The sequence below is a fragment of the Spea bombifrons genome, chromosome 10, assembly GCF_027358695.1.
Source record: "Spea bombifrons isolate aSpeBom1 chromosome 10, aSpeBom1.2.pri, whole genome shotgun sequence".
NCBI lineage: Eukaryota > Metazoa > Chordata > Amphibia > Anura > Pelobatidae > Spea > Spea bombifrons.
In genome coordinates, this window is record NC_071096.1 from 5,777,809 (window position 1) to 5,791,549 (window position 13,741).

The following is a 13,741-nucleotide window of genomic DNA, read 5'->3' on the forward strand; positions in this document are numbered from 1 at the left end:
GGCGGTTTCAGGGGCAGAGGTGGCACAGACAGGCAGTTTAAGGGGCAAGCGTGGCACAGGCAGGCTGTCTCAGGGAGAGAGATGGCACAGGCAGGTTGTTTCAGGGGCCGAGATGGCACAGACAAGCTGTTTGGGGGCATAGGTGGCACTGTGGGACATGTTGTTTGTGAAGTTGAGGTGCCCCGGGCCCTGTGATTTCTAGTTATACCCCTGATGTGGTATACGGGCACATGAGCTCGACCACACAATGGTCAGTAAGTGTACTTAAGTATGCCGCCTGTTCATGCGCTTACAAAAAGCATCCACGGGCAGCGAACAGTAGAAGGTAGGCAAGGGAGAAGAAAAATGAGACATTCGCCTAATTTTCTAATAACACCAAACAGTTAATTAGGGAGCTGGATTATTAATTCAATATTCACTGTAAAGTCGTTACGGGTTCAAGCCCTGGATCTTGTATGAGTGATGGGGATACAAATAACTGGGAGGGCGTTTGGGTTTTATGTATCAATGTCAGCTTTCTGCAAATCTAGAGCAGAGACCTCGTGGGAAGCCATTTATTTATTTATTTTTTCTGCTCGTTCGGCGTCACATTACATTTATTCAGCATCATCGATCACACAGGAGAAAAAAATAACCGCAGGTCTGAGATCATAACAGATTTTTGGGAGATGACCTTTCAGCAGCGGGCGCTGTCATCATGACATCACGTTCGGTAATTGTGATGCAGTCACAGCTCGGAACCCAGATCGTATGACCGTCTCTGTCTGAATATCTCTCGTGAATATGGAGACAGGTGGTGGTGTATACTATCTGCTCGTTGCTAGAGAAGGGGGTCTCACAAAATACCGGTGTACGGTCGCTGTGTGTCTCAGAGTGTGAGCGTGTGTGCGGACATGTATGATTTCTTATCCAGGGGTCATGGCATCTGTGGAGGCTTCACTGGTGGACCCTGATTCATGGAAACTTTCCGCCTCACGTGTAAAAAATACCTTTAATAACTGAATTCTGTAGTTGAACTACGAACGAGGAACCTGCTGTAACTCAGTAGAATTTGAAATAAAGATGCATCGCAGAAGCAGAATGGGGTCAATGGCCCTCAACTCAACTGCAACATCACCCAGGTCAATGCAACATCGGAAGCCAACATGTTTAAGATGATCTTCTCTCCTTTCACGGGGCAGATAATAGAGCAGAGAGGAAATACATCCCTCGAGACAAGGTCTCCATAAAAGAGATCCACTACTAGAAAAAAATCAATATCAATAACACGTGTTTTTAGTTAAAAGGGGTCCCTATGGATTTTTAAGACACTCATGCGGCACCTGATGGGTCTGTCCATAGGGGGAGAGCCGTATACACGGGAAACACATGTATCGTAAATGTATTAATACAATGTATCAAAGCCACCCCACGTGTGTTCTAAAAGAGAGCTACAAACACCCTCATGATAGTGACCCTCAATGCAAAGCATGCACGGTATATCACACACACATACATACTCCCCCCTCTGTGTGTGGGTTTCCATAGTTTCTGTTGCCTTGGTTACCCTGTGAATGGATATATGTCGGAATGTGGTTAATTAGCGAGGTGACCGAGGGAGAGCCCACAATAAATGGGGTGAGAGAGGAGAGAAAAGGGATGTATTGGGACCTTTTTTAATTCCGATGGGCTCTGCTAGGCACAAAGTGTGTTAACTTCTTGACAGCGACATGAATGAAATGTTCTTAATGTATTCTGGTGGTTCACGTGGAGAGCTGGGAGAAGCTCACATGGTGCAATTATTCTGGAAAGCAGGGTTGCAGGGAGAGGAAGATTCATTACCGAGGGATTTTCCGGCTGAATTTCTGCTTCTTTAGACCACCCAGCCTCGTGGAGAGCATTCAAGCTTTGAACGTAATACAGTCACCACTGCAGCCATGAACAGGTTAACCCCTTCTAAAGGAGGCCATGCGGCGTATTTCTCTCCTTGGCCAATTGGTTTCAAAGAGGGTATAAGACGAATATCCCCAGAGCGCCACCTTTAAGAGAGGGTCCTTCTTACACGGGAATCCACGAGGCTTTGAGGGGGAAAAAAAGCAGATGTTTCTTTGAAAATAATTCCCACTGTGAGAAAAGAAGAGATCTCTGTGAGTGGCGGCAGCGAGACTTCAAGGCTCGGTAAATGGGAAGAAGTCTTACTTTTGAAACAAAGGTTTGCCGTTCGGCACGCGGTCTATGGACACATAATAGAAGTTGCCGACGAGTGCGGCCCCGGGTTCTAAGAAGTCCTGGCAGCTCCGCTCGCCCCGTGCCCCGTGACAGTCCTCAGTCCTTGTAAGAGAAGGAGCCCAGGTATTCCAACACATCATGACCACAGGAGGTATAAAATAAAGACGCTCATTCAGAATTCACCAATTCAGAATATATATATATCACCGTTGGACACTGTGCCTATGGGCGCTCATTAGGTCACATTAAGAGCTACGAGGATCAAGGCTAAAAACCAAGGTTCACCCTACTACGATCCCAAATACATTTTTATTTAAAAATAAAACACATAAGCAATGGGTATCTGTCTCTTTCATCGTCCTTAAAACAGGCCTGCCAGCGTGAGGCCCTCTTGATAGTTCCCTACCCAGGAAGCCATAATGGCAATGGGATAAAGCAGAAAAGATATACAAAAATAGGGCAGAACCTAAAAAGCATAAAAGACTCAAAAATTCAGATTCTCAGGTTGCTGCTAGAATAATAATGACCAAAAATACGCAAGAATTCAGCGCTTGCCCAGCGACTACCATGAAACACATATCTGCGGCATAAATATTGGGGATTCCGTCTCATTATATGGCCGTAAATCGTGTCAACTGCCACTACGCCGAAGCACCCCAAGTTCGGATGAAGCACCCCGGACCGGGTGGTAACGGATCTGGAGCAGGTGTGTACTAACTACCCAGCTGTGATTTTCGGGGTCCTACCCCAAGGCTAGAAGGACCCAATACACAATGTCAATAAAACTGATTAATCCAAATGACCCTGTGTAATTAGTAAGGAGAGGTAAAGAATTATTAGAATGATTGTAGAGCACGATGATCACAGTCGATCCTACAGATTTCCGCGGTAACCTCCTAATCATTCCATTTTTGTTTTCACCATTCCTAGTTATTATCTGAACAGTGACACTCCAGGTCATCCCCGCAGAAGGGAGATCAAACCTCTTGCTTGCAGCGGGTTACCGAAGCCTAATAATATCCCCTATTTAGAGAAAGCAGAAAGCAGAATGATCTCACATGAATTCGTTGGCAGGAGGTGGCAGGTGATGGTGGGTGAGAGGAGCTCCTAATTGAGCTTTGTTAATTGCATTATCATTATTATTGTCAGAAAGATTGATGTTTGATTTTGGACCAACAAGAGTGACGATAATGCAAGATATAGGACTGATTACCGCCTATCATCATTGATTGTTGACACCTCAGAGGTGGTTTATCATAAACATGGAGATTGCAATTAGCCATCAGCTTCCATATATCTCCTCAGCGTTCTTGCTGCTACATCTAACCACGGTTTTATGATTAGAACACTGACATTATAAGTTACACGGAATCTTCTGTTTTTTGTCTTTAACTCATCAGAGGCCTCAATTTGAAGAATAAATTGTTGGAAAAAATATAAAGACATTGATTCTAGAACTCTGCAGTTGGGATCTCAACTCAACTTCATCTGAAGATTCTAAATATGTTGGGGTGATCTACCTGGTGCTTATTACCCTATCTCCCCCCCCTAGCTCTGTGTTGAGGTATGGCAGGGGTATCTGTACCAATGCCACCACCCAACATTCTATGTCCCCAGTAACCCACTTACTATAGAGAGAAAAAGCGGGAAGTCCCGAAAGTGTCAAAGTACCATCTGCTTATCACGTTAGACCCTCGGGGTCACATGAGGTGCATGTAAAGTATAGAAAAGGTAGTCATTTCTCCATCTATATAAAATGAATGTCAAATAGGGAAAAAAAAAAAATATTACTAAGAACATTGACACTTCAATCACTTCACTTCAATACAATAAAATTACTATCATTTACTATTACTATTCATTTTTCCACAAATCCTACATTACAGTTCTATACACTAGATAAACCTATGTTTATCAAACGGGCCAGATCCTCCAATCGGGGGAGGGGATGTCACCGGACGCTCCGCCATGTTGCCCTCAGTTCACATTAGGAGAGGACATCACCGCAAGCTCCATTGTTTTGGCGGAAGTTCCGGGCTATGTCCAGGGAGATTGCGGACGAAGATAGAAGATAAACAAATAAGTGAATAAGTGATGAGAAAATCTTCCATGGTCATTAGGCTCCTCCCCCAATGACATCACTACATAAACGCGTTTCGCATAAAGCTTCCTCACCATGGAAGTGGTCGGCAGAAGCGGAAGGTAGGAAAATATTCAGAGAGTGTGAGAGAGAGTGAACGAGAATCAGAGTGTGAGAGAGTGAGTGAGAGTGTGAGTGAATGTGGACCCTCACATTTTGGAGGAAAAATCTGAGCTTTTTGGTTAGTTTTCTTCCGATTCATGCGGGGTCTGGCCTCATTTTCCAGCTTCACAGAATGCACAAATATTTTATAAACCCAACTCTTGTGTATCCCAGGGGAGCAGCTGTCTTAACTTCTTTTTCTGAGGATCTCTATGGTTATTCCTCCCCGTAGCGTTATCTCCCCCTTATTATGCTGCTTAGAGGAGAGGTAACTTTGGGAAAGGATTAGATGCGCCACGTTGGTCTTGGCTTCGGATGGTAATTCTATCACCACTTCTAATAGCAATTTACTGCAAAATAATTGGCAAATTACAGGTAGAAGCCAAATCGCTTCATCAACTGAAAGCTGCGTCAAGGCATTAAGGCAGCTGCTGGCATTGGTCATGCATGCGCAAGCCACGTGTTTATCTGTTGGATGGTCCCACGCTGAACACACTTGGGGTCCGAGTTATCTCCTTGCTGAAGAAGCATTCTGAAAATTAAGGAAAAACAGGTCATATCTTCACTCCCAGCTATAAGGCAGAAAATGAGGCCACTGATAATTACCTGCATATAGCCGCCGGAAACACGTCCCGTGTCAAGGTATCCAGATGCACGCGGCACATGTACACATGGAAAGACTTACATGTATGCGCAACCCACCATGGGCAGAAGAAGACCTTCAAGTCTACCCTATGGCATCTCCAACTTATTACATCTGCTCGCTGTGCTTGTTAACCATTAGATGTCAAAGCCAGGCTCATGGCTCCTCTGAATGGAAGGACATTTCACATGTTTCCAGCTCATCTGTGTTAATCTATGACATTGATGAGTCCTTACTTTGAGTGTAGCCTTGGACTCATCATTAAGAACTCGATGGAATAAGGAAACAGATTAACTCGACGCGAGAAGACTGTTGGGTTTCACACCTGTTCTTCCCAATGAACATGAGACCTCTTGACCCAAAAAGGAATCAGTCGCTTGTGGTCTGGAATATGAAAACCGATGCATAAAATATTCCTTTGCCATTTCAGCCACATCAGTCTTACTCAGATTAAAAGTACTTGAACATCAGACAAAGATCCACCGACCCAAAGAAAATAAATGTATCCAGATTTCATGGAATTGAGGCTGCTTTCTCAGGACCGACAAAAATGCCTTCATTTTGGTTAATTTGATATCTGAAGAAAATATTAGTTCAGTGATCACTTTGTCCCAAAGCAGATTGCAGATTCCAGGGTGACAGCTTGGGTCACTCATCCGAAACCAATTAGAATGTTAGTGGAGCCTCATCTTTTGTCTTGAAGCCAGAATAATAAAAGTACAAATACTGTATACTCTCTCCTATGTATATATAGATTAAAATGCAGCATATTAATCATTACATGGAATAAACAAATATGTAAATGGTTTAATATTACATTGTATTAAACATTATATATTATATAGAATAAACGCAATGTAAATGGCTAAATATTACATTGTATTAAACATTATATATTATATAGAATAAACTCAATATAAATGGCTAAATATTACATTGTATTAAACATTATATATTACATGGAATAAACCCAACGCAATTATTTATTAGGGTCAAAAAATATCTATTTTTTTAAGTGACAATTGCATTTTATCCAAAATCTAATATTTGCAGACTTTTAGTCAGTCTGATATTGACACTTTTCAATCCATGTGCAATATGACCAAGAATGAGTTCATATTATTATTATTGGTATTTAATTATGACTAATTATTTAATTACATGATGTTAAAGAGTTTGTTCTCTGGAAGAAATTGAGTCAACGGGGGGTCTTTTTAGACTAATTTTACCATGTCATACGTGATTTTTGGCTTCAGTGGGGCAATGCCAATCATTTATCTTGGGGTTTAAATGTCTGGAGTTTCATTTTTTTTCTTCTGGAATCTATGAATCTGTATATTATCGCATGATAGATAATGACAGCATTATGTAAGAACATACCGGCTAAAAAAAAATCAGCCTTAACGGAAGCCTAAGAATTAACAGAAAAGGGGGTTTCGTCAACTAAAACATAACATTTGTGAAATTATGATAAAATACTAGGAATCAATGTTTATGGACACAATGCCTTCCGCTGTCAATTAGAGTAATTTCAATCATTTGCTTCTAAGGGATGTGCTGAAATGTTTCAAGAGACGCTCAACCAAAAGAAAATCACTCTTAATCACATGTTATTCTGCGGGATCATTTATCAAGTACTGCGTTAAGTAGATATGATAAATTACACTCATAGAGTGGGGTGTCCCCGGTGGATGCAAACTGCTGAGGAGAAGTCATTAAGTGTCCATCATTCAAAAGAGTTACGGTGTCTTTTGCCAGCACAATACAAAGTGAGGTTAGGTGTTGACTCAGGGCTGACTGAGTTCAAGGATGAAATTCTGCCCCCCCCATATATTTTTTAAAGGAAAGTAAATATGTCAGCCACAGTCCTGCAAAAATATAAAATTTAAGTTTCTTTTTAATCTCACCTCTCCTCCTCTTTTTCTATATTTCTCCCTTTCTCCCCTTTCTCCCTATCTTTCTTCTTTCTCATTATCTCCCCTTCTCATTATCTCTCCCCTTTATTGCCACCTCTTCTCTTTCTCAAAGTCTCCTCTTTCTCCCTGCCCCCTCATTATATCCCCCTATATATTACTCTTTATCTCTTCTTTCTCACTATCTCTCCCCATTCTCCCCATCTCTTACCTTTCTTTCTTTCTTAAATCCTGCAGTTGGAAGTACGAGGTCTGCTCCTACAGACCTTTATTTCAGTGCGCCATCCTGGTGCAAACGGCTTCCGTGCATCAATGCTCAGCATCAATAGCCAGCATGCTTTGCAAGGGAGCAACGAAACGGAGGTCTGTATGAACAGTTAGGGGGAAATCCCTAATGATTCCTAGGATCCCTAAGATGATCTCCCCAACTAGGCCTGCTCCTTCAACAGGGACAGTCCAGTCCACCTCTGGAGAGAGCTGGCAGGGTGGTGGACACCACAAATTGGGGTGGTGGACATTGGTGTCCGTGTATGCACACCTTGTCTATCTCCAATTGCTGCCCCTGTCAAAATGCCTCCAAAGGTCCCATGTGAAGGCTGATGTTTACTTGTGATGTTGTGTTGATCTGGATGATGGTAGAGTTGGAAGTCAAGTTCACTTTTCTGATTATACGGCACTCAACCCAACTGCTCGACTCTCAAGTCAATTAATCTCAACTTTTTTAGAACAGACTCCTTCTGAGTCCAGCATTCACATTGATCGCAATGTGATACCTTTCACATTTTTGTACTATTCCCTCGCAATGCATAGACGGACTCTTCAGCTGAACACAAATCCTGAAACATGAGATCCCTACTTCAAATCCTTACAAGAGAACTCCACATGCGCCCACTCAGAAACTGCTCCCATTCATTTCAAAACCACAAGAAGCCAATCGGTGGTGATATAATGGATCATTATGGAGATGGAGAATGGTCTCTTTTGCTTCAGGTAAGTCTTATTTATTTATTTTGCAGGTTTAATACACCCAACATCTTTAACCGGAAATCAGAAAAGTATAAGAAATGTTCAGAACTAAGAGAAAGAAGATGAAACGCGCAACAGAAGATCAGGAGGCAAGTAAATGAAAGCCAACGATGTAATTAGGACCAAGGCTACCCTGTGCTCCTTTGAAGAACAAGCAGAAGTTCCGTTCTTCTGTTAATTAAGAATTCCGTATTTATTAACACCCGTTAAGCATTCTTGCATGTAGCATTTATATATTGAAATCGCTCTGCATATTAACACAAATGTGTTCTATGTCAGTAAAAGAAAGTGGTAAAATTGTAAAAAGCGGACAACATTTTCCTGTAGCTTAGGGCAGGGGCGTAACTAGAAACCTCAGGGCCCCGGTGCGAGAATCTGTTAAGGGCCCCCCCACCCCATCTAACCCTTTCTCACTATCTACCCTCTCCCTCCCTACACCCTTTTCACGATCTACCCTCTCCCTCCCTGCCCCCCTTCTCACGATCTATCCTCTCCCTCCCTACCCCCCCTTCTCACGATCTACCCTCCCTACCCTCCTTCTCACGATCTACCCACTCCCTCCCTACCTCCCCCTTCTCACGATCTACCCACTCCCTCCCTACCCCCCTTTGTAGGTCACTTACCGTCAACTCTTGTGTTGGGAGCGTGAGGCGTTTGTCTCGGGTGCTGGCGCTTCACTGCTGAATGCCGGCATATGACGTCATATGCTGGCGCTCAGCGTGAAGCGCCGGCACCCGAGACAAACGCCTCACGCTCCCAACACTGCACTCTGGGCAGCACTGAGGCAGGTGGCGGCGCCGGGGAGCTTAGGAGTCCTGGATTTCTGTCAGTCAGGGCGGCCCAAGAAGTGCCGAGTGGTTGTTTTTTTAGCAACCGCTCGGCAACCCTTGGGCCCCCCTGACTGGCAGAACTCCAGGGCCCGGTCGCAGTCGCGACCCCTGCGACCCCGGTAGTTCGGCCACTGGCTTAGGGGCAGATACCCCCATCAATGCCAGCACGCGTATTTTCTCTTCTGCTGATAAAAATTGACCACTAATTCCAATTAGCGTTTCAGGGTACAATTTCTTCTTACATATTGGGACCAGATGGGGCGGAAATTTTTGTAAAACCCAGAATGTTGTGAATCATTTTGTTAATCCAATGGGTTATATTCATTGTATTTGAAAGCCCAGGTGATATTTAGAGAGAGAGAGGAACAGCCGGTTAGAGGATTCAGATTCACATGAAAGAATTCCCTTGGAAGAATTTCTGTTTCAACAACAAACCGAACTGAAAGCCGTATGTCAGGCCGATCGTACTGTGCGAGCGTGACGAGCCGTTTGTAGATGAACTCACAATGTTTCTGTTTATGGAAACGTCAGATTCTCTTAGCGATAAAAACAGATCGCCATTAAAGGGAAACAAAGAATATAGAATAACGAAGAAATATACCTGGGTGGTCACCATAACCAGTGCCAAATAATTATGGAAAGTGCCATGATTGTAATACAAAATAAATAATGTGGAAATTTTTGCCGGCAGATCGGCCCCATTCGGCCCCCGTCTAGTCGCCCATTTCTCCTGCTGTAAAGACTCAAACCTTAATCAGTCGTTGGTCTCGTCTTAGATTCAGGAGCCGTATGCCCATCCCATGCATGTTTAATACCCTCACTTGATAAGCCTCTTGTGATGGGTGGCTGTTCCATTTATCTGCCACCATCTCGGTAAAGTAAGAAACAAAGGATTCTGCAATGTCACCGGATCATTTTCCAGGGAAAATTCTGACATTACTCGAAAGCAGGATTAGTCCAATTGTAAATGAGCAGAATTAAGCGAGTAACCTAAATACCGGCTTTCTACTTTTTCATTGTGACGATGACAGATTAAGCTTCCTTAACATGCAAGCGCGCAGTGCATTGTCTCACTCGGTGCCATAAATCTTCCAACCCTGACTGCCGTTCCTTTAACCTAAATTCCAGGACAGTGAAGAACCTGGGATTATAACATGCGTCAGGTTTCCTGGATAATATATTGATTATTGATCAACAGTATTAATTATTATTTGATGACATCAAAATATATGTCTTGTATATGGAGGTTGGTATTAAGGTATTAGGTTTTTTTTATTCATTTTAGGGGATATTTCCAGTTGTGAAAGTTTTTTTTGGGGGGGTGTCAGATTTATCTAGAAATGGAATTCCATAGAATAAAAGCCATTACAGTCTCCAAGGATCTCTTCCTTCATCTTCAGGGTAGAAGAACCAGATGCCTACAAAGGAGATTCCTCGTTTGGCTTTAAAGGCGTTTCACAACCATTTGCATGAATCAAGGTTAATGCAGTAGAGCATTAATGAGTAGCAATACTCTATAATTTAATAGTTTCAAACAGAACTGTTACCCCCAGGACATGAATTATTATCAGAAGGTTCTTAAGAGGGTAGCGCTCTTTGTTGTGGACAGAAGTGGTTGTGGCGCATGTGCTTAGTCTTTAAATAGATATAATTAAACAGCAGGGTGTATTTGTATCTGAGACTCAATGAAAATTAAGATAACATCAATGGTTTTCCTCTGTTGCATTTGTAGCTGTTGTAGTAATTAGTAGACTTGTGCATTCGGATTCGTATGCATTGCAATTTACTGAATTTTGGTAAATTTGGTGATTCATCCGAAGCTTCAAAATAGCTTCACACAGTGCTTGCGGTGATGTCTCCAAAATGGCGACGCTTGTGGTGATGTCCTCTCCCCGACAATCAGAGGAGAGGACGTCACCGAAAGCACTGTTATTTTGCCCTCACTTCCCAATCCGCCAAACGGTGCTGCTTTTTTGGAACATAATTCATTGGCTGAAAAAGAACGGGCGAAAAACGAACTAAAAAAACATCAGAATCATTTTTGGCCCATTTGCACACGTCTAGTAATTAGCACAATTTCAGCACAAAACAAGCACATTCTTCAAACAGCATTTATTCTGGAATTGGTGGGTCCTTTGGTTGTCTTTTGGGCATTCATAAAAAAATATCATGGCCTTAAGCCAGGGAACATGTAGAATTATAATGGCAGTGAGTGCCTGACGGGGCATCCATGGTGAATCAGAGGAATCCATTGCATGATTGCACCGCTTTTATCAGTTTGCACCATAATTGCTTTTCTGTACATAACGGCTCTAGAATCGTTTCGGAACTTTAGCATTTCTCACCGATTGTCTAGAGACACAAATACATTCATTATGATCCTTTGTACATCCAGGCTGCAAAAAGTATTAAAAACAGACATAATAACCGAAGACTTACAGAAAAGTAATTATCTAAAAAAATATTTGGCCACTTTTACCGCAATTTTAAGAAACCGTCATTTTATTCTAATTGAATTCATTCACAAAATAATGAGTTACAGCGATGAAACGTATATTTCTGGTTACCCCAGTGTCCCACAAGGTTGCCATGGTTACTGCAAGAGCTTCCTTATTTCAGCATTCTCAATGAAATCTGTGGATGGTTCGCAGCATAGAAAAAGTGCATTGATAGATAACGTACACGCTAATTCCATTGATACAAATGTTTAACCTCCGGAATGCCAGAAGAGTTTTCCCGCATTCAGTTTTTTTTACCTTCTACTGTCGAAATATTGCAGATTTACCATTCAATTATTTCTTGGCAGATCATTAGTACGTAGCGCACTCATCTGTATCGGAGGTCTCGCGCTGACATGGCTCCTTCAGAAATTAGGATCGGTATCGTCATCCAGATCCTGATCAGATGTGTTCGCTACCGACGACATTGTGCCTCCTCAGCTTAGTGACGGCTTCCCAGAACTTCGGACACATTGATTACGGTCAAAGTCAATTAATTAATGAGCCAGCGAGAGCGGTTTTATATATTCTTCCTTATATGCCAGCATTAAGTCACGTACAAGGTCTATACCAGAGCGGTGTTTGCATGAGTGTGATGGGTTTTAGTAGATATGTTATCCATTAAAGCATTCAAGAGGAACATAACATTTACTTTACTAAGAGGGTATTAGATAAATGGAACAACCTCCCAGCAGATGTGTTAGACGCTAATCCAGTAAAGGGAATTTAAACATGCATGGGGTAGACATACGGCTCCTGAATCTAAGACGAGACCAACGACTGATTAAGGTTTCTATGTCAGGAAAAACATTTGGTATTGGTCGTATTATTAATGAATTATTAATGGTCGTATTATTAATGAATCCCTATTTATAAGAGGACAAGACCTCAGATGCGTTATAAGCTACCCAAATGAATACAGTAAATGGCAAAAAATCGTGGATAAACCCCCTGCATGTAGAAAAATGTTGGTCCGCTAAGCTAGTTCCAGGTTCAAACAATACAAATGCGTAAAATGAGGTTTCAGCGTAGTTTCATTTGATTTCCGACTTTTTATCCAAAGGTGCCTATAGGGACCACATCAAGCTTACCTTCTTCTGCATGATCACAGAACATGAAGCTGCCTACTTTTAAGGACCCTGGACAGCAGCAGTCTCATTCCGTGCGCTGGTGGCCTAAAAAAAGTATAAACCCTCCCAAATAGTGCAATATGTATGTGAAAATAATGACACTTTACCAAAGCAGAGATCTGACAGCACTTTTGCTCTTAGTGAATATTATTATCTTTTATTTATATTGCGCTAATACATTTCCCCAGGCTTCTTAAACTCCATACATTCAGACGATCTCCTAGATTGTACCTCTACTGAGTCTCCTTACCTCTTCTTTCTGCAAGACAAACTGTTATATGATGGTATGTCCTGTTCATCCATTGTACAGCGCTGCAGAATATGATGGCGCTATATAAATCAATTACTAATAACAAAGGGTCTGATAAGAACTAGAATCAACAGATTAAGACAAACCAATACGTTAGGTAATGAATTAAGTTAAAATTGCTTCTGTGATGGACTAGTGGCCTCATATGGTGACCCAAATTACGAAATTCCCACCAATCCCAAAAGCTCTTGTATCTTCTCAGAGAAATATGAACTTCAGTGAAATGTACATTCCGAGTGCCAGTCAGTACTCCATATTATGTCTTTTGCACCGTTCAATCTCAGTATAGAACGTTCTGATATCTCAGCAGCTCCATCAGGGCACCAAGATACAAAGTAAGAGTCACCAAACCCCCAAGCAGCCTTCCATGGAGCTGAAGGCTCTTTGCTTTTCAATGAAAGTAACACTCAGTGTTACTCTGTAACTCTATGTCCCATCTTTCCGGTTAACCCTTACATAAGGTTTCAGTACCACAGTGGTCTCTTCTTCAGATGGAGTCTTTTTCTTATAAAGGCATACTCAACCTTACAACCTTAGAACTGGGGCGTTCTAAGTTCTCCTTACGGTTGTCAGTGGAACGTTCATCGTCATCTGTCCTTCTCTAGCAATCGTAAAAGAGTTGGGCTGAAGGGTAAGATTACGTTACTTATTCCGGGGTGACTGAAAGCCCAGCCTTTCTAATAATTGCGGACCGTGATTTGCTGACAGCCTAATTGATCGGTTAATTAACTGTTAATTAGAGGAATCCCTTGCCAGCTCCTGGTATTGCTTTGTCTTTCCTATAAAGACTGACAGACACGCTTACAATGCACGGTTGTTCTAAGACTTTAAGGTTGTCCTCCCGAAAAATAAAATGGAAACTTATGATATTACGACAACTGGAAGGCATCACTGCACAAAAAGGGAAAGTTTATTTTTATTTTTAAATAAACTTTTAAATC